We start from the raw sequence: 27421 nt of genomic DNA, 5'->3' as shown, positions 1-27421 counted from the left end.
GGTGGGCTGCCATCTATGGGGTCGCACAGAGTCGGACACGACTGAAGCGACTTAGCAGCAGCCGCAGCCGCCCTAAGAATCAAGGGAGGAATGCAGTGCTGCCACCCAGTGGCCATAAGTTGTAACAGCCGTCGTAACACGACGTGAGCAGGGAAATTGAAAACTCCCAAGCCTGACGTGCCAGCAAATTTGGAAAACTCAGCAGTGGCCACAGGACTGGAAAAGGTCAGTTTTCATTCCAATCCCAAAGAAAGGCAATGCCAGAGAATGCTCAAACTACCGCACAATTGCACTCATCTCACACGCTAGTAAAGTAATGCTCAAAATTCTACAAGCCAGGCTTCAGCAATATAATACGTGAACCGTGAACTTCCAAATGTTCAAGCTGGTTTTAGAAAAGGCAGAGGATCCAGGGATCAAATTGCCAACATCTGCTGGATCATCGAAAAAGCAAGAGAGTTCCAGAAAAACATCTATTTCTGCTTTATTGACTATGCCAAAGCCTTTGACTGTGTGGATCACAATAAACTGTGGAAAATTCTGAAAGAGATGGGAATACCAGACCACCTGATCTGCCTCTTGAGAAACCTATATGCAGGTCAGGAAGCAACAGTTAGAACTGGACATGGAACAACAGACTGGTTCCAAATAGGAAAAGGAGCACGTCAAGGCTGTATATTGTCACCCTGCTTGTTTAACTTATATGCAGAGTACATCATGAGAAACGCTGGACTGGAAGAAACACAAGCTGGAATCAAGATTGCCAGGAGATATATCAATAACCTCAGATATGCAGATGACACCACCCTTATGGCAGAAAGTGAAGAGGAACTAAAAAGCCTCTTGATGAAAGTGAAAGAGGAGAGTGAAAAAGTTGGCTTAAAGCTCAACATTCAGAAAACAAAGATCATGGCATCTGGTCCCATCACTTCATGGAAAATAGATGGGGAAACAGTGGAAACAGTGTCAGACTTTATTTTGGGGGGCTCCAAAATCACTGCAGATGGTGACTGCAGCCATGAAATTAAAAGACGCTTACTCCTTGGAAGGAAAGTTATGACCAACCTAGATAGCATATTCAAAAGCAGAGACATTACTTTGCCAACAAAGGTCTGTCTAGTCAAGGCTATGGTTTTTCCTGTGGTCATGTATGGATGTGAGAGTTCGACTGTGAAGAAGGCTGAGCGGCAAAGAATTGATGCTTTTGAACTGTGGTGTTGGAGAAGACTCTTGAGAGTCCCTTGGACTGCAAGGAGATCCAACCAGTCCATTCTTAAGGAGATCAGCCCTGGGATTTCTTTGGAAAGAATGATGCTAAAGCTGAAACTCCAGTACTTTGGCCACCTCATGTGAAGAGTTGACTCATTGGAAAAGACTCTGATGCTGGGAGGGATTGGGGGCAGGAGGATAAGGAGACGACAGAGGATGAGATGGCTGGATGGCATCACCGACTCGATGGATGTGAGTTTGAGTGAACTCTGGGAGTTGGTGATGGACAGGGAGGCCTGGCGTGCTGTGATTCATGGGGTTGCAAAGAGTCGGACATGACTGAGCGATTGAACTGAACTGAACTGAAGCCTGATGGGCTCTAAAGGACTTTTGCCCTCAAGACCTCACCTGGTTAGGTGTTCGAATAAGGTTACTAATCCGGGCAGACATTGAAGAGGATGATTTAAAAATGAATTTTTGCTAACATTATTTAAAAAATTTTTAAACAAAGGACATACTGATTCCTTCCCAGCCTACATTTTTTGAGAAAAGCTTCATCACATCTTCTAAGCAGTAAGCCAGAAGAGCCATTTTCAAAAAAGTGGACAGAGTGTCACCTGGGCAGTGCCTGGAAGGAAAACGACCCCCTTTAACACATTGGCCATAAAAACAGGAAATAAAATGGAGAAAAAATCAGTCTACTGAAAATCTTCCAAACACTTTTACCACAAGACCTTGAAATCACAAGTTGGATCTATATCTCGACAAACTCTAATTGAAAAGGAGCCTTGAAGCACAACATTCATAGCAGCACTGTTCACAGTAGCTAAGATTTGGAGCCACCGTAATATCCAGCGACAGATGAATGCATAAAGACGATGTGGCATGTGCAAAGAAGCGAAGGATGCTCAGCTGTAAAAGACGTTGAAATCATGTTGGTGAGAGCCAATGACCAGGACCTGGGGATCCTCACACACAGTGAGCTAATTCTGACAGAGGAAGAAAGAGACCGTATGATATCCCTGGTGCGTGGAATCTCAAAACTGACACAAAGCAACTCCATGGGAAAAGAGAACCAGGCCAATAGTCTTGGAAAACCCAGCCAGCTTTCCTGAAGACCAAACAGCTGGGTAGGCTTCAATCAAGACATTTCCATTGACATATACACCCTCGTAGGTGTAAGCATCAATCATCAACTGGACCTAGTCTAGAGTAAAAGGGACCCCAGGCAATCCTCTACACTACCCTAAAGGAACAGAAAAGTCCAGGGGGGGAAAGGAACAAGATATCTGTGGATATGGATGGAATCAAAATGCTGTACAACCTACATGAATGCAAGATTCAAAATCAACTAACATCGATTCGGAAAAAAAAGTTCCTTTTCAAATGCAAGGAAATGCCTTCTGTGTTCCAGGCAGGCCTCACAGAACAGAGATGTGGTCACATCTCTGCAGCATGAACAGTCCTAGAACCAGAGAATGGAGTGTTTTAGGGCTGAAGGAGATCAGAAAAATATGGGAACAAATTATCTTGGGTGGCAGCTCTGTTGTCCTCTCAGGATAAAATAAACATCTCCACACTCGGGCCTGCCTACCACAGCTAATCCAAGCCTAGCGAACCCCGAAAAAGTCCACCCTTTAGGCTTGAAGTTTGAAAAGCCCTCTGGTCTCTGTAAGTCCCTTTGGGAAGCTTTTCACTAGCTAGTCTTTCTTTAGAATGCCTCACAGGGAGAGGACAGCATCCGGCTAGGGTAGATTTGAAGGCGTTGATAATGTAAATATGGTGGAGTTCTGCATGGGATGGGGAGTCTTTAAGGAAACACAATTCCACCTGTAGGGATTGTTCTGCCACATTTCGCTCTCCTTTGGAACCCAGGAGGAACATCTGGACTTCCGCTCTGATGCCCCCAGCGTCAAGGGGAGGAATGAATAAGTGCTGCCGCCTTGTGGCCACTGCTTGTAAGAACGGCTTTAACAACAGGGCTCAGGGAAGTTAAAAACTCCCAAGTCTTAGAGGCTCTAAAGGACCTTTGCCCTCAAGACGTCCTCAGGTTAGGTGTTTGAATAAGGTTACTAACTGGGGCAGGCAATGTAGAGGCTGATTTCAAAATGAATTTCAGTTACAAAATTTAGAATTTTTTAAACCAAGGACATACCGATTCCTCCCCACCCTATGTTTTTCCAGAAATGCAAATCAGGTCTTCAAAGTGCTAAGCCCTCCCACCAGCCAGAAGTGTGCCATCCTCAAAAAGGAGACAAACAGAATCATCTGGGCGGGGCCTGGTGGGAAAAGGACCCTCCGTGGTCCATGTTGTCCAAAAATAGAAACTGAACAGGAGAACGCAATCGGGCTCTAGAGAAATTTCAAACCACTTGAACCATAAGACCTGGAATTCAACGTGGATGTGTATCTAGATAAACTAATTGGAAGAGACACCAGCAGCACAGCGTCCATAGCAGCAGTATTTACAGCAGCCAAGATTTGGAAACCACTATAATATCCATAGACGGATGGATGCATACACACGATGTGGAATGTACTAAGATATAGGTACTCATCCATCAAATACAATGAAATCATGTCGGTGGCAGCAACAAGGACCTGGGGATTCTCATATGCAATGAGCTAATTCTGACCAAGGAAGAAAGAGACCATATGGTATCCCTGGTGTGTGGAATCTCAAAAGTGACGCAAAGCAACTCAATCTGAAGACAGACACAAAAACATAGGCGTGGACGACTCGGTCAGAATTCCTGAAGACCAAGCAGCTAGGTAGGGAAAAACCAAGGCGTTTCCATTGCCATATACACCCTCATAGGTGTAAACATTGATCAGCACCTGGCCCTAGTCTGGAGGAAAGAGACCCAGTCAATCGTCTGTACTGCCCTAAAGAGATAAAAGTATCAAAAAGAAAAGCAACAAGATGTTAGTGGACACGGAGCAGAATCAAAATGCTGTACACCCTACACAAGTACAACATTGAAAATTGACTAAGACTGATTTGAAAAAGAAAAGTTCCTTTTCAAATACAAGGAAATAACTTCTGTGTTCCAGGCAGGCCTCGGAGACCAGAGCTTCAGCCATATCCCTGAAACATGAACAGCCCTGGAACCAGCAAATGGTTTGCCTTAGGGTTGAGGGAGGTCAGAAAAATATGTGGGCAAAATTTCCTGAGTTGCAGCTATATGGCTTGTCTTCTCAGGATGAATTCAACATCTCCACTCCCTGGCCACACTTTCACAGCTAATCCAAGCCTAGTGACCCCCAATTAAGTTCTCCCTTTAGCTTGAAGACTGTTATCTGGTCTCTATAAATCTCGGTGGGAAGCTTTTCACCTGTTACTCTTTGTTTAGAATGCCTCACAGCAGAGGACAGCATCAAGCCAAGGTGATTTGAAGGGGTTGATAATGCAAAGGTGGTGGAGTGATGCAAGGGAACCTTTAAGGAGTCATAGTTTAGCCCCTGGGATTGTTCTGGCCTGTTTCACTCTCATGGAACCCAGCGTGAACACGAGGACTTCGTCCCCAGGGCAAGTGGAGGAATGAAGACGTGCTGCCACCTTGTGGCCACTTGTAGCAACAGCTTTAATGCCCGCGCTCAGGGAAATTGAAAACTCAGGAGCCTGAGTAAAGGACCTTTGCCTTAAAAACCTCACCTGGTTAGGTGTTTGAATAAGGTTACTAATCGGGGCAGGCAGTGTAGGAGGCTGATTTCAAAATGAATTTCAGTTACAAAATTGAAAAATTTTAAACAAGGGACATGCCGATTCCTCCCTACCCTACATTATTCCAGAAATGCAAATCATATCTTCAAAACGGTAAGCTCTCCCACCAGCCAGAAGTGTGCCATCCTCAAAAAGTGGACACACAGAAGCACCTGGGCAGGGCCTGGCGGGAAAAGGACCCTCCTTGGACCGTGTTGTTCATTAAAATAGAAACTGAACAGAACACAACCGAACTTTTGAGAAACTTCAAACCACTTTAACCAAAAGGCCTGGGAATCGCGAGTTGGATCTGTATCTCCACACACTCTAATTGGAAAAGAGACTTGCCGCGCAATGTTGGTAGCAGCGATAGGCCCATGGACGAGCCAATCAGCATTCCTGGAGACCAAGCAGCCAGGTAGGGTGAAATCAAGATGCTTCCATTGCTATACACACCCTCATAGATGTGAAAATCAATCATCAATTGGATCTTGGACTAGAGAAAAGCAACCCAAGTCAATCATCTATATTGCCCTAAAGGGACAGAAATGTTGAAAAAAAAAAAAAAAAAGGTATTAGTGGACATGGAGCAAAATCAAAATGCTGTACACCCTACACAAGTACAACATTGAAAATTGACTAAAATCGATTCAGAAAAGAAAGCTTCTTATCAAATGCAAGGAAATGACTTCTGTGATCTGGGCAGGCCTCAGAGACTGGAGCAGCTGCCATATTCCTGAAGCCTGAACAGCCCTGGAACCAGAGAATGGATTGCCTTAGGGTTGAGGGAGCTCAGAAACATATGTGAGCAAATGTTCCTGGGTTCCAGCTGTATGGTTTGTCCTCTCTGGGTAAATTCAACATCTCCCCACCCTGGCCGCCCTTTCACAGCTAATCCACGCCTAGGGACCTTCAACAAAGCCCTCCCTTTAGACCAGAAGTTTGAACAGTTATCTGGTCTCTATAAATCTTGGTAGGAATCTTTCCTCCTCCTACCCTTTTCTTTACAATGCCTCACAGGCAGAGGACAGCATCTAGCTAGAGTAAATTTGAAGGCGTTGATAATGCAAAGGTGCTGGAGTGCTGGAGGGGTTGGAGAACCTTTAAGGAGACACAATTTGGCCATTAGGGATTGTTCTGCCATACTCTGATGTCATTTGCAACATAGCATCAGTAGGCAGACTTAGGCTCTGGTGCTTCCAGAAACAAGTTGATGAATGAAGAAGTGCTGCCGCCTTGTGGCCACTGCTTTAACAGCAGTTTTAAAACCAGTGCTCCTGAAAATTGAAAACTCTCAATCCTGAAGGGGCTCTAAAGGGGCTCTGCTGCTAAATCGCTTCAGTCCTGTCCGACTCTGTGAGACCCCATAGACTGGCAGCCCACCAGGCTCCCCCGTCCCTGGGATTCTCCAGGCAAGAACACTGGAGTGGGTTGCCATTTCCTTCTCCAATGCATGAAAATGAAAAGTGAAAGTGAAGTCGCTCAGTCGTGTCCGACTCTTCACGACCCCATGGACTGCAGCCTACCAGGCTCCTTCGCCCATGGGATTTTCCAGGCAAGAGTACTGGAGTGGGGTGCCATTGCCTTCTCTAAAAGGGGCTCTAAAAGACTTTTGCCCTCAAGACCTCACTTTGATAACTGTTTGAATAAGGTTACTAATCCGCGCAGGCATTTTAGAGGCTTATTTCAAAATGAATTTTACTAAAAATATAAACATTTTTAAAAAGAGGACATACCTATTCCTTCCCAGCCTACATTATTGGAGTAATGCAAATCACATCCTTGAAGTTGTATGCACTCTCACAAGCCAGAAGAGCCATTCTCAAAAAAGTGGACAAACAGTAGTACCTGGGCAGGGCCTGGAGGGAAATGTACCATCTGTCCTTGGACCATGTTGACCATAAAAACAGAAAACGAAATGGAGAACAAATCGGTTTATTGAAAATCTTCCAAACACTCTTACCACAAGACCTGGAAATCACAAGATGGATGTATACCTCGACAAACTCCAACTGTAAAAGAGACTTACAGTGCAACATTCGTAGCAGCACTGTTTACAAGAGCCAAGATTTGGAGGCCACCATAATACCCAGCAACAGATGAATGCATAAACACGATGTGGTTTATACAAGAAAGGAAAGATACTCCGCATCAAATATGATGAAATCATGTCCGTGGTGGCAAACTCCAAGGACCTGGAGATTCTCCTCCTCAATGAGCTAATTCTGACAGAGGAAGAAAGAGACCATATGTATCCCCGGTGCGTGGAATCTAAAAAGTGACACAAAGCAACAGTCTGAAAACAGATACAGACCCATAGGCTTGGACGAGCCGACCAGCATTCCTTCAGACCAAACAGCCAGGTAGGGTGGAATCAAGATGCTTCCATTGCCATATATACCCTCATAGGTATAAACATCAATCATTTTTTCGACCTAATTTAAAGAGACTCAATTCACCATCTATACTGCCCTAAAGGGACAAAAGAGTTGAAAAAAAGGAAACAAGATATTAGTGGACATGCAGCAGAATCCAAATGCTGTACACCCTACACAAGTACAACATTGAAAATCGACTAAAATTGATTCAAAACAGAAAGTTCCTTTTAAATTGCAAGGAAATGACTTCTGTGATCCAGGCAAGCCTCGGAGACCGGATGTGCAGCCACATCCCTGAAGCATAAACAGCCCTGGAATCAGAAAATGGGTTGCCTTAGGGTTGTGAGACGTCAGAAAAATCTGTGAGCAAATGTTCCTGGGTTCCAGCTATCTGCATTGTCCTCTGTGGATGAATTCAACATCTCTCCACCCTGGCCACCCTTTCACAGCTAATCCAAGCCTAGTAATGCCCGACAAAGTCCTTCCTTTAGACTTGAAGTTTGAACAGTTATCTCATCTCTGTAAATCCCAGTGGGAATCTTTCCTCCTGCTACTCTTTCTTTAGAATGCCTCACAGGCAGAGGACAGCATCCAGCTAGGGTAGATACGAAGGAGTTGATAATGCAAAGGTGCTGGAGAGCTGCACGGGATGGGGAACCTTTAAGGGAACGCAATTCAGCCTTTAGTGATTGTTCCTCAATTTCGCTCTCATGTGGAACCCAGCATGGAAACGTGGACTTCAGCTTGGATTCCCCCAAAATCAAGGGGAGGAATGAAGAATTCCTGCTGCCTCGTGGCCACTGCAAGGAACCCCAGCTTCAACAACAGTGCTCAGGAAAACTGAAAGCTCCCAAGCCTGAGGGGCTCTAAGGACTTTTGCCCTCAAACCCTCACCTGCTTTAGTGTTGGAATAAGGTTACTAATTCGGGCAGGTGTCATAGAGGCAGATTTCAAAAGAAATTTTACAAACTATATTTAAAATTTTTTTAAACAAAGAACATACCGATTCCTTTCCAGCCTACGTTATTTGAGAAAAACTTCATCACACCTTCTAAGCGGTAAGCCCTCCCACCAGCCAGAAGAGCTATTTTCAAAAAAGTGGACAGTGTCACTTGGGCAGGGCCTGGAGGACAAAGAACCCCTTGGACCATGTTGGCCATAAAAACAGGAAATGAAATGGAGAAAAAATTGGTGTACTGAAAATCTTCCAAACACTTTTACCATAAGACCTGGAAACCACAAGTTGGATCTGTATCTCGACAAAGTCTAATTGAAAAGGAGCCTTGAAGTGCAACGTTCATAGCAGCACTGTTTACAGTAGCCAAGATTTGGAGGCCATCGTAATAGCCATTGACAGGTGAATGCATAAACACGATGTGGCACGTGCAAAGAAGCAAAGGATGCTCAGCTGTAAAAGACGATGAAATCATGTCGTTAGCAGCAAACGACCAGGACCTGGGGATCCTCACACACACAGTGAGCTAATTCTGACAGAAGAAGAAAGAGACCATGTGGTATCCCCAGTGTGTGGAATCTCAAAACTGACACAAAGCAACTCAGTCTGAAGACATGCACAGACCCATAGGCTTGGACGAGCTGACCAGCATTCCTGCAGACCAAACAGCCAGGTAGGGTTCAATCAAGATGTTCCCATCGCCATATACACCCCTTGGTGTAAACATCAATCATCAGTTGGAGTCAGCCTAGAATGAGAGAGTACCCAGTCCATCATCCATACTGCTGTCAAGTAGAGATTGGCACTTACCAAGGGCATCGCCAATGAGTGAACAACAAAGGCATTTGCCATCTGCCTCTACGGAGATTGAACCCCAGGTTACTATAGCTGTTGATCGTCAACAACCCCTGAGGAAGTTCAGGGTGGAGTGAGGCATTCTGTACTCCAGGGAATCTGGTGGGACAGGTCTTCAGATAATTGCTTGTTTTCAGAAACAGATTTTATGATTTCAGTCCTTGCATCTCCTCATATCTAGAGAACCACCAAGTCCCTTCATTGTGATGTTAGATCCTCATGACTAACAAAAAACCTTTTGTAAAATGAGTGCTTAATGGTGTTGAACTCCCCCTTCACCAAACCTTATATATTGACCTTCCCCCACTGCCCTTTTGGAGCAGTCTCTCAGAGCTATCTGAGATGCTGCCTCCCTGGCTGTAGTCCGCATTTTGCCCCAAATAGCAAACATAACTCATAACTCTGAAGTTGTGCATCTTTTTAGTCGACACTGCCCTAACAGGACAAAAAGTCAAAAGAAAGAAACAAGATATTAGTGGACATGGAGAAGAATCAAAATGCTGTACACTCTACACAAGTACAACATTGAAAATTGACTAAAATCAATTCGAAAAAGAAAGCTTCTTTTCAAATGCAAGGAAATGACTTCTGTGATCTGGGTAGGCCTCTGAGACCAGAGCAGGGGCCATAACCCTGAAGTATGAACAGCCCTGGAATCAGAGAATGGGTTGCCTTAGGGTTGAGGGAGCTCAGAAAAATATGTGAGCAAATTTTCCCAGGTTCAGGCTGTATGGTTTGTCCTCTGTGGATGAATTCAACATCTCCCCACCCTGGCCGCCCTTTCACAGCTAATCCAAGACTAGTGACCACCCCAACCAAGTCCTCCCTTTAGACTTGAAGTCTGAACAGTTATCTTGCCTCTATACTACTTGGTCAGGAGAAGGCGATGGCACCCCACTCCAGTACTCTTGCCTGGAAAATCCCATGGACGGAGGAGCCTGGTAGGCTGCAGTCCATGGGCTGGCGAAGATTAGGACACGACTGAGCAACTTCCCTTTCACTTCTCGCTTTCATGCATTGGAGAAGGAAATGGCAACCCACTCCAGTGTTCTTGCCTGGAGAATCCCAGGGACGGGGGAGCCTGGTGGGCTGCCGTCTCTGGGGTCGCACAGAGTCGGACACGACTGAAGCGACTTAGCAGCAGCAGCAGCAGCATAGATTTGAAGAGGTTGATAATGCAAAGGTGGTGGAGTGCTGCATAGGATGCGGAACGTTTAAGGAGACACACCTTAGCCCTTAGGGATTGTTCTGCCACATTTCGCTCTCCTTTGGTACCCATCATCAATACATGGACAGAGGCTCTAGTGGCCCCAGAAAAATGGGTCAGAGGAATGAGGCAGTGCTGCCTCCTTGTGGCAGCTGTTTGTAACAGCAGTTTTGGGGCTCAGGGAAATTGAGACCTCTCAAGCCCTGGTGGCTCAGACGGTAAAGCATCTGTCTACAATGCGGGAGACGCGGGTTCAATCCCTGGGTTGGGAAGATCCCCTGGAGAAGAAAATGTCAATCCATCCAGTACTACTGCCTGGAAAATCCCATGGACAGAGGAACCTGGTAGGCTATAGTCCATGGGGTCACAAAGAGTCGGACACGACTGAGTGACTTCACTTCACTTTCAGCTTCAAGCCTAATGGGCCCTAAAGGACTTTTGCGCTCAAAACCTCACCTAGTTAAGTGTTGGAATAAGGTTTCTAATCTGGGCAGGTGTTGTAGCAGCTGATTTCAAAATAAGTTTTCCTAACATTATATACATATATATATATATATATATGTATATATATAAAATTAAAAAGGACATACTGATTCCTCCCCAGCCTACAATACTGGAGAAATGCTAATCACATCTTCAAAGTGGTAAGCCATCCCACCAGCCAGATGAACCGTTTTCCAAAAAGTGGACAAACAGTATCACCTGGGCAGGCTCAGAATGAAAAGGACCCTCCTTGGACTATGTTGGCCATAAAAACAGAAAATGAAATGGGGAAAAAAAAAATCAATGTATTGAAAATCTTCCAAATACTCTTACCACAAGACCTGGAAGTCACAAGATGGAGCTATATCTCGACAAATTCTAAGGAGCCTTGAAGTGCAACATTCATAACAGCACTGTTTACAGTAGCCACGATTTGGAGGCCACTGTAATATCCATCAACAGATGAATGCATAAACACGATGTGGTATGTAAAAGAAGGGAAAGATACTCAGCCACCAAACACGATGAAATCATGTGGCTGACAGCAAGCTACAAGGAACTATGGATCATCATATTCAACGAGCTAATTCTGAAGGAAGAAAGAGACCATGGGGTATCCCTGGTGCATGGAATCTCAAAACTGACACAAAGCAACGCCATGGGAAGACAGAACCAGCCCCACAGTCTTGGACAGACAAACCAGTTTTTCAGAAGTCCAAACAGCCGTGTAGGGTTAAATTAAGACATTTCAATTGACACACACACCCTCACAGGTGTTATGCATCGTTCATCAACTGGACTGAGTCTACGGTAAAGGACCCCAGTTACACCTTATACTACCCTAGATGGACATAAAAGTCGAAAAATAAAAGACATTTGTGTATATGTAGTATACAGCAAACCTGTACACTCTACATAAATGCAACATTCAAAATCGAGTAAAATCAATTTGAAAAATAAAAGTTCCTTTTGAAATGAAAGGGATTGCCTTCCGTGTTCCAGGCAGGCCACAGAGACCCGAACTGGGGTCACATCCCTGCAGCACGAACAGCCCTGGAACCAGAGAACGGAGTGCTTTAGTGCTGATGTTGGTCAGACAAATATTCGAGCAAATTTTCACTGGTTGCAGCTCTGTTTGGCCTTTCTGGATGAAACCGACATCTCCACAACCTCGCCTGCCTTTCATAGCTAATCCAAGCCTCATTACCCAAAATAAGTACACCCTTTAGGCTTGAAGTTTGAAAAGTCTTCTGGGCTCTATAAGTCTCCATGGGAGGCTTTTCACCTGCTATTCTTTCTTTAGAATGCTTCAAAGGCAGAGGACATCATCCAGGTAGCATAGATTTGAAGGGGTTAATAATGCAAAGGTGGGGGAGTGCTGCATGGGATGGGGAACCTTTTAGGAGACACAAAATGGCCCTTAGGGATTGTTCTGCCACATTTCACTTTCATTTGGTACCCAGCATGAGCACGTGGACTTTGCCCCCAGAATCAAGTGAAAGTATGAGGAAGTGCTGCCGCCTTGTGGCCACGTCTTGTAACAACAGCTTTAACACCTGTGCTCAGGGAAATTGAAAACTCCCAAGCCTGAGTTAAAGGACTTTTGTTTGCCCTGAAGACCTCACCTGGCAAGGTGTTTGAAGGTCACTAATCCGGGCAGGCAGTGTAGAGGCTGATTTCAAAATGAATTTTAGTTATAATATTTTAAATATTTTAAAAGACGACATACCATTTCCGCCCCCACCCTACATTATTGGAGAAATGCAAATCAGATCTTCAAAGTGCTAAGCCACCCCCCTCACCAGCAGCCACAAGAGTCATCCTCACATGGTGGAGAAACAGTATCACCTGGGCGGGGCCTGGAGGGCAAAATACCATCCTTGAACCATGTTGGATACAAAAATAACTGTCTGGGGTATAAAAATAACCATCTTGTGTATAAAAATAGAAAACAGCATGGAGATCACTATATGCTATTGAAAAACTTCAAAACACTTTTACCATAAGACCTGGAAATCTATATCTCTACAAACTCTAATTGGAAAAGAGACTTGCAGCATCATGTTTATTGAATCACTATTTACAGTAGCCAAGATTTGGAAGCCACCGTAATATCCACCAACCGAAAAATGTACAAACACGATGTGGTATGTACAATGAAGGGATAGCTACTCAGCCATCAAAAAGAAAAATAAATGAAATAATCTCCTGGCAGCAACCTACAAGGACTAAGGTATCGTCCTGCTCAGGGAGGTAAGTCTGAAACAGACAGAAACACCTAATTTGGTATGTTTGTGTTTGGAATCTAAATATTGATGCAAAGCTACTCAATTCCAAGACATACACACATCCACAGACTTAGAAAACTTAACTAGTGTAACTGAAGGTCACAGAGCAGTTTAGGTTGTACCAGGTCATTGGGATTTACATGTACACAATCATATGTGTAAAAATTGATTGGAAAATGACTTACTTTATGGCACAAGAGATGCCACTCATCCTCTGCCACAAGGTGATTATGTAAAAAAGAACATAGAGAACTTAAAAGAACTTTTTATGTACCCGAGTCAAGTTGCTGTGCATCCACAACAAACACATCATTGGCAATCAACCATCAGTTCAGATCAGTCGCTCAGTCCTGTCCGACTCTTTGCAACCCCATGGACACAGCACGCCAGGCCTCCCTGTCCAGCACCAACTCCTGGAGTTTACTCAAACTCATGTCCATTGAGCTTGTGAGGCCATCCAGCCATCTCATCCTCTGTCATCCCCTTCTCCTCCTGCCTTCAATCCTTCCCAGCATCGGGGTCTTTTCAAATGAGTCAGCTCTTCTCATCAGGTGGCCAAAGTATTGGAGTTCCAGCTTCAACATCAGTCCTATCAACAAATATTCAGAACGGATTTCCTTTAGGATGGACTGGTTGGATCTCCTTGCAGACCAAGGGACTCTCAAAAGTCTTCTCCAACACCACAGTTCAAAAGCATCAATTCTTTGGTGCTCAGCTTTCTTTATAGTCCAACTCTCACATCCATACATGACTACTGGCTAAACCATTGCCTTGACTAGACAGACCTTTCTCGGCAAAGTAATGTGTCTGCTTTTCAATATGCTGTCTAGGTTGGTTATAACTTTTATTCCAAGGAGCAAGTGTCGTTTAATTTCATGGCTGCAGTCACCATCTGCAGTGATTTTGGAGGCCCCCAAAATAAAGTCTGTCACTGTTTCCATTGTTTCCCCCTCTATTTGCCATGAAGTGGTGGGAGCAGACACAACTTTTCCACTCTCCTTTTTCACTTTTATCAAGAGGCTCTTTAGTTCTTCTTCACTTTCTGCCATAAGGGTGGTGTCATCTGCATATCTAAGATTACTGATATTTCTCCCAGCAATCTTGATTCTAGCTTGTGCTTCATTCAGTCCAGTGTTTCGCATGATATACTCTGTATATAAGTTAAACAAACAGGGTGACAATATACAGCCTTGACATACTCCTTTCCCAATTTGGAAACAGTCTGTTGTTCCATGTCCAGTTCTAACTGTTGCTTCTTGACCTGCATACAGATTTCTCAGGAGCCAGGTCAGGTGGTCTGGTATTCCCAGCTCTTGAAGAATTTTCCAGTTTGTTGTTATCCACACAGTCAAAGGCTTTGGCATAGTCAATAAAGCAGAAGTTTTTCTGGAACTCTCTTGCTTTTTCAATGATCCAACAGATGTTGGCAATTTGATCTCTGGTTCCTCTGCCTTTTCTAAAACCAGCTTGAACATCTGGAAGTTCACAGTTCACGTACTGTTGAAGCCTGGGCTTGGAGAATTTTGAGCATGAGTTTGCTAGCGTGTGAGTTGAGTGCAATTGTGCTGTAGTTTGAGCATTCTCTGGCATTGCCTTTCTTTGGGATTGGAATGAAAACTGATATTTTCCAGTCCTGTGGCCACTGCTGAGTTTTCCAAATTTGCTGGTGTATTGAGTGCAGCACTTTGACAGCATCATCTTTTAGGATTTGAAATAGCTCAACTGGAATTCCATCACCTCCACTAGCTTTATTCTTAGTGATGCTTCCTAAGGCCGACTTGACTTCGCATTCCAGGATGTCTGGCTCTAGGTGAGTGAGCACACCATTCTGATTATCTGGGTCATGAAGATCTTTTTTGTACAGTTCTGTGTATTCTTGCCACCTCTTCTTAATATCTTCTGCTTCTGTTAGGTCCATACCATTTCTGTCCTTTATCGAGCCCATCTTTGCATGAAATGTCCCCTTGGTATTTCTAATTTTCTTGAAGAGATCTCTAGTCTTTCCCATTCTATTGTTTTTCCTCTATTTCTTTGCATTGATCACTGAGGAAGGCTTTCTTATCTCTCCTTGCTGTTCTTTGGAACTCTGCATTCAGATGGGTATATCTTTCCTTTTCTCCTTTGCCTTCACTTCTCTTCTTTTCTCAGTTATTTGTAAGGCCTCGTCAGACAACCATTTTGCCTTTTTGCATTTCTTTTTCTTGGGGATGGTCTTGATCACTGCTTCCTGTACAATGTCATGAACCTCCATCCATTGTTCTTTAGGCACTCTATCAGATCTAATCCCTTGAATCTATTTGTCACTTTCACTGTATAGTCATAAGGGATTTGATTTAGGTCGTACCTGAATGGTCTAGTGGTTTTCCCTCTTTCTTCAATAAGTTTGAATTTGGCAATAAGAAGTTCATGATTTTAGTCACAGTCAGCTCCCAGTCTTGTTTTTGCTGACTGTATAGAGCTTCTCCATCTTTGGCTGTGAAGAATATAATCAATCGAATTTTGGTATTGACCATCTGGTAATGTCCATGTGTAGAGTCTTCTCTTGTGTTGTTGAAAGAAGGTATTTGCTATGACCAGTGTGTTCTCTTGGCAGAGCTCTGTTAGCCTTTGCCCTGCTTATTCTGTACTTCAAGGCCAAATTTGCCTGTTACTCCAGGTATTTCTTGACTTCCTACTTTTGCAATCCATTCCCCTATAACAAAAAGGACATCTTTTCTGGGTGTTAGTTCTAGAGGGTCTTGGAGGTCATCATAGAACCGTTCAACTTCAGCTTCTTCAGCATTACTGGTCAGGGCACAGATTTGGATTACCATGATATTGAATGGTTTGACTTGGAAATAAACAAAGATTATTCTGTCATTTCTGAGATTGCATCCAAGTACTGCATTTCAGACTCTTTTGCTCACTATGATGGCTATTCCATTTCTTCTAAGGGATACTTGCCCACAGTAGTAGATATAATGGTCATCTGAGTTAAATTCACCCATTCCAGTCCATTTTAGTTCGCTGATTTCTAAAATGTTGATGTTCCTGTTTGAACACTAAAATGCCACTAAAATGCCATATCCTGTTTGACCACTTCCAATTTGCCTTGATTCATGGACCTAACATTGCAGGTTCCTATGCAATATTGCTCTTTATAGCATCGACTATACATCAGTAGAAAATACGCTCCTTTGACAAATAACAGCAAATTCTTACTACAACACAGCACCCTCTGCAGGGCAGATTTGAAGGAGGTGATATTTTAAAGGGACAGGGTGCTGATTGTGAATGGAGAAGAATTAATGAAGTAAAAGCCCTTGTGGGTTTGTTTTGCCACATTCTACTCTCATTTCCTTCCCAAGATCAGGCCTTTATCTTAATGACAACTTTAACATCTGTGCTTAGGGTAACTTTTAACTCAGAAGGTCTGATGGGCTCAAAATAACTTCTTCCCTCAAAAAAAATGCTCTAGGTAGGTAATGGAGTATGAATTCAAAAAAGGCAGGTTCACAAGAAGTCAATTTCAAAAGTTAGTTTTACTCACAGTTTAAAGAAAGAAAGAGCACATATCCCATCTTCCTCACCAGTGCATATGATTACAGACATGAAAATCAAAACTTCAATGAGGTATCACCTCCCATGGGTAGGAACCTCAAAATTTCTACAAGCAGTAAATGCTGGACAGATCCTGGAGTAAACAAAACTCCTCTACACTGTTGCTGCTGCTGCTAAGTCGCTTCAGTCATGTATCCGACTATGTGTGACCCCATAGACGGCAGCCCACCAGTCTCCTCCGTCCCTGGGATTCTCCAGGCAAGAACACTGGAGTGGGTTGCCATTTCCTTATCCAATGCAGGAAAGTGAAAAGTAAAAGTGAAGTTGCTCTGTCGTGTCCAACTCTTAGCGACCCCATGGACTGCAGCCCTACCAGGCTCCTCCATCCATGGGATTTTCCAGGCAAGAGTACTGGAGTGGGGTGCCATTGCCTTCTCCACTGTTGGTGGGGATGTAAATTGTCCAGCCACTATGGAGAACATTATGGAGGTTCTCTAAAAACTACTTGTAGAAGTATCAGGTGACCCAGGAAATCCCACTTCTCATCAAATATTTGGACAAAACCTTAATTTGAAAAGATGCATGCACACAAATATTCATTGCAGGGCTTTTACAGTAGCCAGGACATGGAAGCAACCTCAATATCCATCCACAGATTAATTGATAAAAAAGATGTGGAGCATATATACAATGGAATATTACTCACTCATAAAAAAGATAGTACAGCCTTTTGCAGCAACATGGACAGACCCAGAGATTGTCATCCTGAGTTGAGTGAGTCAGACAGAGACAAATATCTTATGCCATCACTTGTATGTGTAATCTTAAAAAAACTGTACAAATGAACTTATGTACAATATAGAAATGGAATTTCAGATTTATAAAACAAATATGCTGTTAGCAGGGGGTAAGGCAGGCATGAATAAGTTGGGAGATTGGTATTACCATAGACACACTACTGTATAAAAACAGATAACTAATAAGGACCTACTGTATAGCACAGGGAACTCTGCTCAATACTTTGTAATAACCTATGGGGAAAGTATTTAAAGAAAAGAGTGATAGCTTATGGTGAATGGTGTCAGATTCGTGATCTCTGAAGCAGAAGATTTAACTTTGGGACCAGGGACCAGGCTTGATTACACAAGACCCTTATAGCAGAGATTTATTAAAGTGTAAAAGGGGACAGAGAACGTTTCTGACATTGACATCAGAGAGGGGATGGAGAGTGCCCTCCAGCTAGTGTTAGCAAGAGTTATATACTTTTTAAATTAGACATTACAATAAATCAAAAGAATGTCTCAAGGTTGTAAAAATTTTACCAGACCCACTCCCACAATTTACATTTTAGGATACCAGGATTAGAACTTAACAATAGAAAGATCCTACCAGACACACAGTGGGATAATCCTACCAGATAATCAGGATGGTGAGCTCACTCACCTAGAGCCAGACATCCTGGAATGTGAAGTCAAGTGGACTTTAGGAAGCATCACTAAGAACAAAGCTAGTGGAAGTGATGGAATTCCAGTTGAGCTATTTCAAATACTAAACGATGATGCTGTCAACGTGCTGCACTCAATACACCAGCAAATTTGGAAAACTCAGCAGTAGCCACAGGACTGGAAAAGGTCAGTGTTCATTCCAATGCCAAAGAAAGGCAATGCCAAAGAATGCTCAAACTACCACACAATTGCACTCATCTCACACACTAGCAAACTCATGCTCAAAATTCTCCAAGCCAGGCTTCAGCAGTACATGAACCATGAACTTCCAGATGTTCAAGCTGGATTTAGAAAAGGCAGAGGAGCCAGAGAGCAAATTGCCAACATCTGTTGGATCATCCAAAAAGCAAGAGTTCCAGAAAATCTTCTGCTTTATTGACTTTGCCAAAGCCTTTGACTGTGTGGATCACAACAAACTGTGGGAAATTCTTCAAGAGCTGGGAATACCAGACCACCTGACCTGGCTCCTGAGAAATCTGTATGCAGGTCAGGAAGCAACAGTTAGAACTGGACATGGAACAATAGACTGGTTCCAAACTGGGAAAGGAGTATGTCAAGGCTGTATATTGTCACCCTGCTTATTTAACTTATATGCAGAGTACATCATGCGAAACATTGGACTGAATGAAGCACAAGCTGGAATCAAGATTGCTGGGAGAAATATCAATAACCTCAAATATGCAGATGACACCACCCTTATGGCAGAAAATGAAGAGAACTAAAGAGCCTCTTGATGAAAGTGAAAGAGAAGAGTGAAAAAGTTGTGTCTGCTCCCACTACTTCATGGCAAATAGAGGGGGAAACAATGGAAACAGTGACAGAATTTATTTGGGGGGCTCCAAAATCACTGCAGATGTTGACTGCAGCCATGAAATTAAAAGACACTTGCTTTTTGGAAGAAAAGTTATGACCAACCTAGACAGCATATTAAAAAACAGAGACATTACTTTGCCAACAAAGGTCTGTCTAGTCAAGGCTGTGGTTTTTCCAGTAGTCATGTATGGATGTGAGAGTTGGACTATAAAGAAAGCTGAGCTCAGAAGAATTGATGCTTTTGAACTGTAGTGCTGGAGAAGACTCTTGAGAGTCCGTTGGATAGCAAGGAGATTTAACCAGTCCATCCTAAAGGAAATCCGTTCTGAATATACATTGGTAGGACTGATGATGAAGCTGAAACTCCAATACTTTGGCCACCTGATGCGAAGAGCTGACTCATTGGAAAAGACCATGGTGCTAGGAAAGATTGAGGGCAGGAGGAGAAGGGGATGACAGAGGATGAGATGGTTGGATGGCATCACTGACACATGGACATGAGTTTGAGTAAAGTCCGGGAGCTGGTGCTGGACAGGGAGGCCTGGCGTGCTGCAGTCCATGGGGTCACAAAGAGTCTGACAGGACTGAGCGACTGATCTGAACTGAACCAGACCCACTCTCCTATAATATACATTTTAAGATATCAGAATTAGTCAGAATGTTTTCAGGAAGGAGAAACTGTCCTCAAGCAGGATACATTGTTGATATAATCCCTAGTATAATCCCAGAGTTTAAACTGAGTTGTTGTGTAATCATCAGTTCCTGGCTTAAAGAAAAAAACAGCTTTATGTGACTAAGACTAAAAAATGTAGAGAGAAAAAAACAAACAAACATTTGTCCTTTCCTCCTCCTTGAGAATTCCAGACCCCTATCTCCTCCTGGAGAACCCCAAACCCCTTTCTCCTCCTCAGGGACCCCAGATTTCTTATCAACCTGCCTAGGAATTGACCCTCTCAAGTGGATATATGTATAACAGATTCAATTTGCTATACACCTGAAACGATCATAACAGTGTAAACTACACTCCTGTAAAAATTATAAAAACATATATACTTCAATAAAAATTATTAAACAATTTAAAAAAATTGTTAAATGATTTTTGCAGTTTATTACATCATGACACTGGAGTAATAGTTAGGCTTCACTAGTCAACTGGAGGTTTTCTTAAATATTTCAAGACTTGCTTCTCTTTAGGCTTTGATTGACCAACTTAAAATAACACAGTGGACAAGTTGTAAAAAGTTTGCTTTTGTCATATTTTCTCATAAAAGTGTACTTGTAAACAAATAGGACTCTATAATGATGTGTGTTATGTTGCTTCAGTCGTGTCTGACTTTTTGCAACCCCATGGACTGTAGCCCGCCTGGCTCCTCTGTCCATGGGATTCTCCAGGTAAGAATACTGGAGTGGGGTGCCATTTCCTCCTCCAGGGGATCTGAACCCCATCTCTCATTTCTCCTGCATTGGCAGGTGTGTTCTTTACCAACTGTGCTACGTGGGAAGACCTCTGTACCACCTAGAATAAAATGTTAGCTCTGCACTCAAGCCGTGTGACCTTGAAGACCTTGTGACCTCTTTGTCTTGTGTTTCCATTTTCTCCATTTTTAAAACCTAGACAAGATACCTTGTTTTTGTTAAAGACGGCTGCAAGTTCTTTGTTACTTTTGTGATATTTCACTCTTCAGAACCGGACAGAAGCTGTGATTGCTTGATCAACAGAACATAGTAGATGTGATCTGTGCTTAAGAGACTAATAGCTGCTGCTGCTTCTCAAACCATCTGTTCTTGGAACCCAGCCACCAGGCTGAGTAAAAGCCCAAGTATCTCTGTAAAGTGGCCATCCTGGAAAGGAATCAAGCCTCCCACCAACCACCAACACTGGGCCCCTGGCCATTTTGTTCAGTCACTCGGTTGTGTCCAACTCTTTGCAACCCCATGGACTGTAGCACGCCAGGCTTCCCAGTCCTTCACTCTCTCCCAGAGTTTGCTCAAACCATGTCCATTGAGTCGATGATGCCATTCAAACATCTCATCCTCTGTCACCCCATTCTCCTCCTGACCTCAATCTTTCCCAGCATCATGTTCTTTTCCAACGAGTAGGCTCTTTGCATCAGGTGGCCAAAGTATTGGAGCTTCATCTTCAGTCTTTCCCATGAATATTCAGGGTTGATTTCCTTTAGGATTGACTGGTTTCCTGTCCAAAGGACTCTCAAGAGTCTGACACACAAGATCAATTATCCTAAAAGACACCTCCCCTGTCATCACTCTGCACAGATTGAGTTACCCCACCCAACTATGCCCACATCATAGGTTTGTGAGCCAAATAAATTATTACTGTTTTTGGTCACTGAGTTGTGTATAATTTCAACTCAGAAATAGGTGACAGAATTTGGTCCCTGGGAGTTACAGAAGTCTACAACACGTGACATCGGCTTTACCACCAGAGAGCAGGTAGAAGACGGAGGACCTCCAAAGGATTGCTTTCAGAAGCTTTAAGGGCCTGCGGACCTAGAACAAATGCACTGCCAGTTATTTCTCTAGCAAAGGTGGATTTATTCTGGGTCGGGAGAGGATTGCAAGGTCTCCAACCATGACATGCAAGTCTCCACAGGGCAAGGGAAGGAAGTGTTTTAATCAAGGGGGAGAAGGAAGCTGGAGGCCTATAGTAAGCAAAGAGTGCAAGAATTTTCATTAGCTGAATCCTTGTCAGAAGAGAAAGGGGGTCTATCCTCTTGTTGGGCTTTGCTATTGTTGCAGGGCTTGAGACCTTCCCTTTCTGGTCTCCCAACTCTATTTGAAGTCTCCGATTGCTGATTGTTTACAGGTCTTTCCTATCTTACAGCAATCATGGAGTTTGGAAGACATGTTAGACCAATTATTCACTCCCAAGTTTTTGAAGCATTAAAGTTTTAAAGTACAATTTAAGAAAGAAAGAAAAAAGAGAGATCAATTAGACTAGGATGTAATTAGCTGCTTTGGTTTCAATTTAAAGCGTTATAAAATAAGATCTATCAAGAAAGCCTTAAAGTTCCAGAGATTAATTAATACTGGAATGGAAGTAGCTGGGAAGATTTGCAAAAATAACACTCAGTATATCACCTAGAGTTTTTCTCCACTGACAGGACAATAAAACACGTGCTTAAACAGCAGCAGGAAGGAGACAGGCTAAATTTAAAGCATGCTTGGCAAGAGTTAAGCTTGTAAATTCTGAAAAGCTCTGTGTTAGTTGCTCAGTCATGTTTGACTTTCTGCGACTCCATGGACTATGGCCCACCAGGCTCCTCTGTCCATGAGATTCTCCAGGCAAGAATACCGGAGTGGGTTGCCATTGCCTTCTCCAGGGGATCTTCCCAATCCAGGGATTAAATCCAGATCTCCTGCATTGCAGGCAGATTCTTTACCACCTGAGACACCAGATCTTTGCAAAAAGGTCTAAATCAGTTTTGCTTTGGATGAGAATTTGATGAAAAGTCCAGAGATGGACTAGTCGGCCTCCTCAGTATTCATTTGCATGCTTTCAGTTGCAAGTAACCCTGACTCAAAGTGCCGAAGCACTGAGACCATGTGTGGAGACTGTGACCAACCACTGCCAGACTGGCTGGATCACCAGCTCTGTTACGCCGTCAAGGATCTAGGTTCTTCTACCTCTTGTACTTGTAGTATCATTTGTATCTAATCCATGAGAAACCAGGTAATGCCTAACACCCACAAGACATCTTCACACCCTTGCTTATGAATTAGCTAGCTTGCTTTCTTAGAGCCATGACGCTGGAGGTTGCTACTTAGCCTTCCAACATCAAATAAAACCCATTTTGGGTTACTTTATATATGGGATTATTTGTACTGTTACTCCTTTCTAAATCCATGTTTGAGGGGAAAATGTCTAATGCAAGATGTTACCCACAATGTAACATTACCCAAGACGTCAGAAATTGTAACAGCTGTGAATCCAATGTCTGTTTTCCAAATGAAAATTTTAAATGTAGAGCTTTAGATTTTCTATAGAAAATTAGGGCCATATATCCATTCACATCATCACAACCACCCCTCAAAGAACCAAACCTAGCACATCCTAATTGCTGACTTCTCAAAGGCAGTAGGATTGAGAGAGTCTTGCAAATTATATACACATTCACGATTATATCTTTGCTTGAATCCCAGGAAACAAAGCTTCCTTAAAACAAAGCTGATCTTGCTGTAACACACACACTCACATACCACGTACACAAATTTTCACAGCTGTCTCATCTTTAAATAGGTTGACATCAAATGTCTTTTAAGACTATGGCAAACCCCTGAGGGTTTTCATGCTAAAGTATGTGATAGCTAATGTCAGACAATCCTAAGCAAATTATTTCACAACATCAAATGCCAAATACCTGAATACACAGAGGTTAGATGGCAGGGCAGCTGTACTGTACAACTCCAAGGAAGATCATGTACCCATGGACCAGAACTGTTCAGAGCAAACCCTAGACATCTGTGCAAGGCAGCCCAGAAGGTGTTTTTCTTGCTGCCTCTAAACACAGAGCTCCACGTGACACAAGGATCTCCTGTCACTGCTCTTGTGAACTTGCTGGTTGTAAAACACAGGCTCTCCAGCTGCCAGAAGCCATCACTTTACCTTCCACACCCAGATGAGTGCACTTGAGCTGCCATCAACGTGTCAGAAATCCAGCCCCCTTCGCCATGAACTTCAGCTACTTCTGAGGCCCCCAGGCTGCTGTCTCACGTGCCTTAGAAACAGATCCCTCACAGTCTTTAGCTCCAGCTTCTTCACCATGCCATTCTGCTGATGCCTCTTCAGTTTATGACCACTGCGAGTTAGGGTTAGACAGTGTGAACCTGGGGCCAAGAAGTACCTCTGAACTGCCCATCACCCCTGCATTGCTCCACCCATGAGATGGAAGACAAGGTCAGTATCAGGGTAGTCCTGTCCAGACTCCTCTCTGCCTCTATTGGTTGAAGGGTCTGAAGAAGGGGATGGTGGTGGTGGTTTAGTCACGTCTGACTCTTCATGACCCCATGGACTGTAGCCCATCAGGCTTCTCTGTCCATGGGATTTCCCAGGCAAGAATACTGGAGCGGGTTCCCATTTCCTTCTCCAGGGGATCTTCCTGATCCAGGGATCAAATCTGCGTCTCCTGCAGTGGCAGGCAAATTCTTTACCACGGAGACACTTGGGGAGCCAAAGAAGGAGATAGATTTGTGTAGTCTCACAATAGGAAATTCAAGAAGGGAACATAATTCAGTTCTCTAATTTGGGTATTGAAATCAAGGTAGCACCAGTCATTCTCCTACTGCATTTGCCTCTGTGATATTATATCACACAAGCATCCAGGGCTAGACGGTCCCTGTGGTTCATATCTGGGGGACTCTGGACACTTGCCTTGGCAGGTAAGTGACTTCAAGGAGAGAGCTGGTGCAGCAGTGCCTGATTGGTAGAGGGACTTGGTGCTTCTGCCGCAGCCAGACAGAACTTCATGGTGTTAGGAGATGCCACCAAACACTAAGTAACTGCTTCTTTGACTGCTGGTTTTAACACCTAAGCTCCTAGGGAGAGGAGAGTATGCTAACCTCCGTGAGTCCATCCCCAGAGGCAGAATTTCAATTAATTCTCTGCAGCAGAAGAGACGAATCCCCAAGTTTCACCAAGACCCTATGGAAGAATCTGGGGCAAAGGGAGAAAACGGAAATGTGTAGGGAAAGCATTACTTGTGGCTATACATATACATATAGGGCCTAAGGGGCTTCCCAGGTGACACAGGAAAATATAGGCAACCTTGTGGAGTTCCAAATGCCAACAAAAACCCACATGCCAGTGCAGGAGACACAGAAGATGCAGGTTTCATCCCTGGGTTGGGAAGATCCCCTGGAGCAGGAAATGGCAACCCACCCCAGTTTTATTGCCTGGAGAATCCCATGGACAGAGAAACCTGGCGGGCTACAGTCCATGGGGTTGCAAAGAGTCCAACTTGACTGAGCACGCACTCAAAGGGCCCAGCCTAAGTCTAGCTGTATCCTCAGTGTTCCTTGCCCGAGTCTCCTGTCCTAGCCCATGGCACTCCAGGACAACTTGAGATATTTCTCAGTCTAAAGACCACACAAACCTCTGACATCTGTGAGAGCTACTTCTCTCACTTCCCAAGCTCATCCTCTGGTCCAAAGCCCAACTCCAGAGACCTCATTCTCTGACAGTCAACTGGGGAAGCATACACTGCTTTCAGGAGAACTCCACAAGGTTGCCTATATTTGCCAACTATGGTAGGATTACAGACAACTTTGCCTTTCTTATTTATACCCTTTTATTTCCCAAAACACAGAGAATAAATATTGTTTTCATAACAAGGAAATGTAATAAATCATTTTCATTAAAAAAACAAGAAACCCACTTCTGAGTAATGTTTGTTCGGGGGAGACTATTTTTCTCCAACAAAAATCAAATGTTCCTTGGAAAGATTCATTTCAATTAAACAAAACTCGAAACTTCACCAGTAATTAAGATATCATATGTCTATATAAGACAATGTAATGGAAAAGAATGTTGCCTATAATCTAGCAAAACAGATACTCTTCTACTTGACTAAGATGCTCTGAATCAAAGGGAAAAAAACTAAGATAAATTCCCACTATGTTATTTCCATATTGCTGCAGTAATGATTACCACAGATTTTTAAGTATTTTGTAAACAGCAACAACGTATTCTCTTACGGTACTGGAGGTCAGAAATCTAAAATCAAGATGTCAATAAGGCTGCATTTCTTTTGGAGATTTCAGGGAAGAATCTTTTTTTTTTTTTTTTTTTTTTTGCGTCTTTTTTCAACTTCCAGAGGCCACTTGCCTTCCTTTCTTGGCTCACTCCAACTTCCCTATATCACTTCAAGCTTTTGTTTTCATCATCATTTCTACTGTTAACTCTGACTCTCTTACTTCTCTCTTATAAGGACCCTTGTGTTTATACTGGGCCAGCCTAGTTAATCCAAAATAAACTTCCCATCTCAAGATCCTTACCTTAATCCCGTCTGCAAAATCCCCCTTTCCACATAAAGTTAAATCTTCACAGATTCTAGGGGTTAGGGCCTGGGTATCTTTAGGGAAGACATTATTCAGCTTACCACACCCGCCTTATATTTAAAACATGCTCTTGTTAAGGCACTCCCCAGATGTTACCAATATACACAAAATTCCAAAATGGAAAATGCTACTGTAATCAAAAATAAAAACCTCTCAAAGTCTCTTGACTTTTACATCTGAATTTTTTTTAGAAAATTAGCTGGATAATCTCAGATTTGAAGCCAGTTAAACTCTCAAGTCTTTTGCCATGTAGACATAGTAAGAATACTTGTAAATAGGTTTATGATAAAGTTTTGGAAATAAAAAGCATTTTGCAATTATTTCCTCATATGAATCTTTATTTCAGACATTTAATAAGGTTTCCAGTGAATATTTGGACCTGTCTGTTTTCTAAAAGGAAGAAAACAAAAGAAATTATTGTGGTTTGACAGAGGCAAAGCATCAGAGTCTAGCTGGGATTGCTGGTTTTGTCACTTATTAGCCATATGACTTTAGTCACCTCACCATATCCTCCTGTATAAAACTGAAACAATACTTCCTGCCTTGCCTGTCTGACAGGTGGGGGCAAGGATAAAATGAGGTAATTGCAATCAGGCTATTATTATCATCCTACAGGGAGAGGCATTTGAACTGTCATCCTTTATTTTTAATTCAGATCACGAGGAGAAACACTTCAGTTTGGAGTTCATTGAGCTATTTCCTAGAATTCAGACCAAGGAGAATTGAATCTGAAATTTCTTCTATCTTCACATAGCCTCACAGGAAGAAAAAAAAAGGATCAGCTTAAAAGTAAGAAGTCTGTTTGTCATATCTATGAACTCGATTTATTTAGTAAAGAGAGCTCAGTACACTTATCAGTAAAGCTGGCTTACTCTAACATTATTCCTTCCACCGCCAAAAAAATTTTTGTCAGCTTTTCACAGAACAATGGAACATCACAAAAAATCAAAACAAATAAAAAAAATAAAGGACAAACAAAAACTTGTCTTCCATATCTAGATGGGCTGAAACAAGTATTTTGATTTCCCTTCTGTTCTCTAGGATAAAAACCACTGCACTGTAAAATGTTTTCATTCATGCAATAAAAATCAATTGGCTTCAACAATCTTATACCTAGCTGCCTATCCTTCCACAAATTATGGCTTGAACATAAAACTTCAAGAGCTTCTTTAATAGATCACAGTCATAACTGGCATTTCCTTCCCCCCAATTTTGGTGTATACATGTTCCAAATTTCATCCCCTTAAGACCCAGGTGATTTAGTATTTCCAGAAGAGCTCCTGAGAGTGAAGCTGGCAGTCAAATGTAGGAATCAGACAGCTTTGTGTAACTTAGAGAAAGCCTCCTTCAACATCTATTTAATGTTAGAACCATCACGTTTCTCTTTGACAAGATTGTCTGCACTAAGGTT

At 42.9% G+C, this 27421-nt stretch overlaps 1 long non-coding RNA gene across 1 annotated transcript in view; it reads right to left on the bottom strand.

The window, feature by feature from the left end:
- Nucleotides 1–27421, bottom strand: part of LOC123466049 — a 69183-nt gene that overhangs the window by 35795 nt on the left and 5967 nt on the right. The window contains exon 2 of the long non-coding RNA XR_006641303.1: nucleotides 7227–7384. This is a non-coding gene — a long non-coding RNA (uncharacterized LOC123466049). The remainder of the gene's footprint in view (nucleotides 1–7226; nucleotides 7385–27421) is intronic.

This window comes from Bubalus bubalis, chromosome 8 (assembly GCF_019923935.1).
Source record: "Bubalus bubalis isolate 160015118507 breed Murrah chromosome 8, NDDB_SH_1, whole genome shotgun sequence".
Lineage (NCBI taxonomy): Eukaryota > Metazoa > Chordata > Mammalia > Artiodactyla > Bovidae > Bubalus > Bubalus bubalis.
The sequence above is the reverse complement of the archived record's forward strand: the minus strand, read 5'-3'. Positions and strand labels throughout refer to the sequence as shown.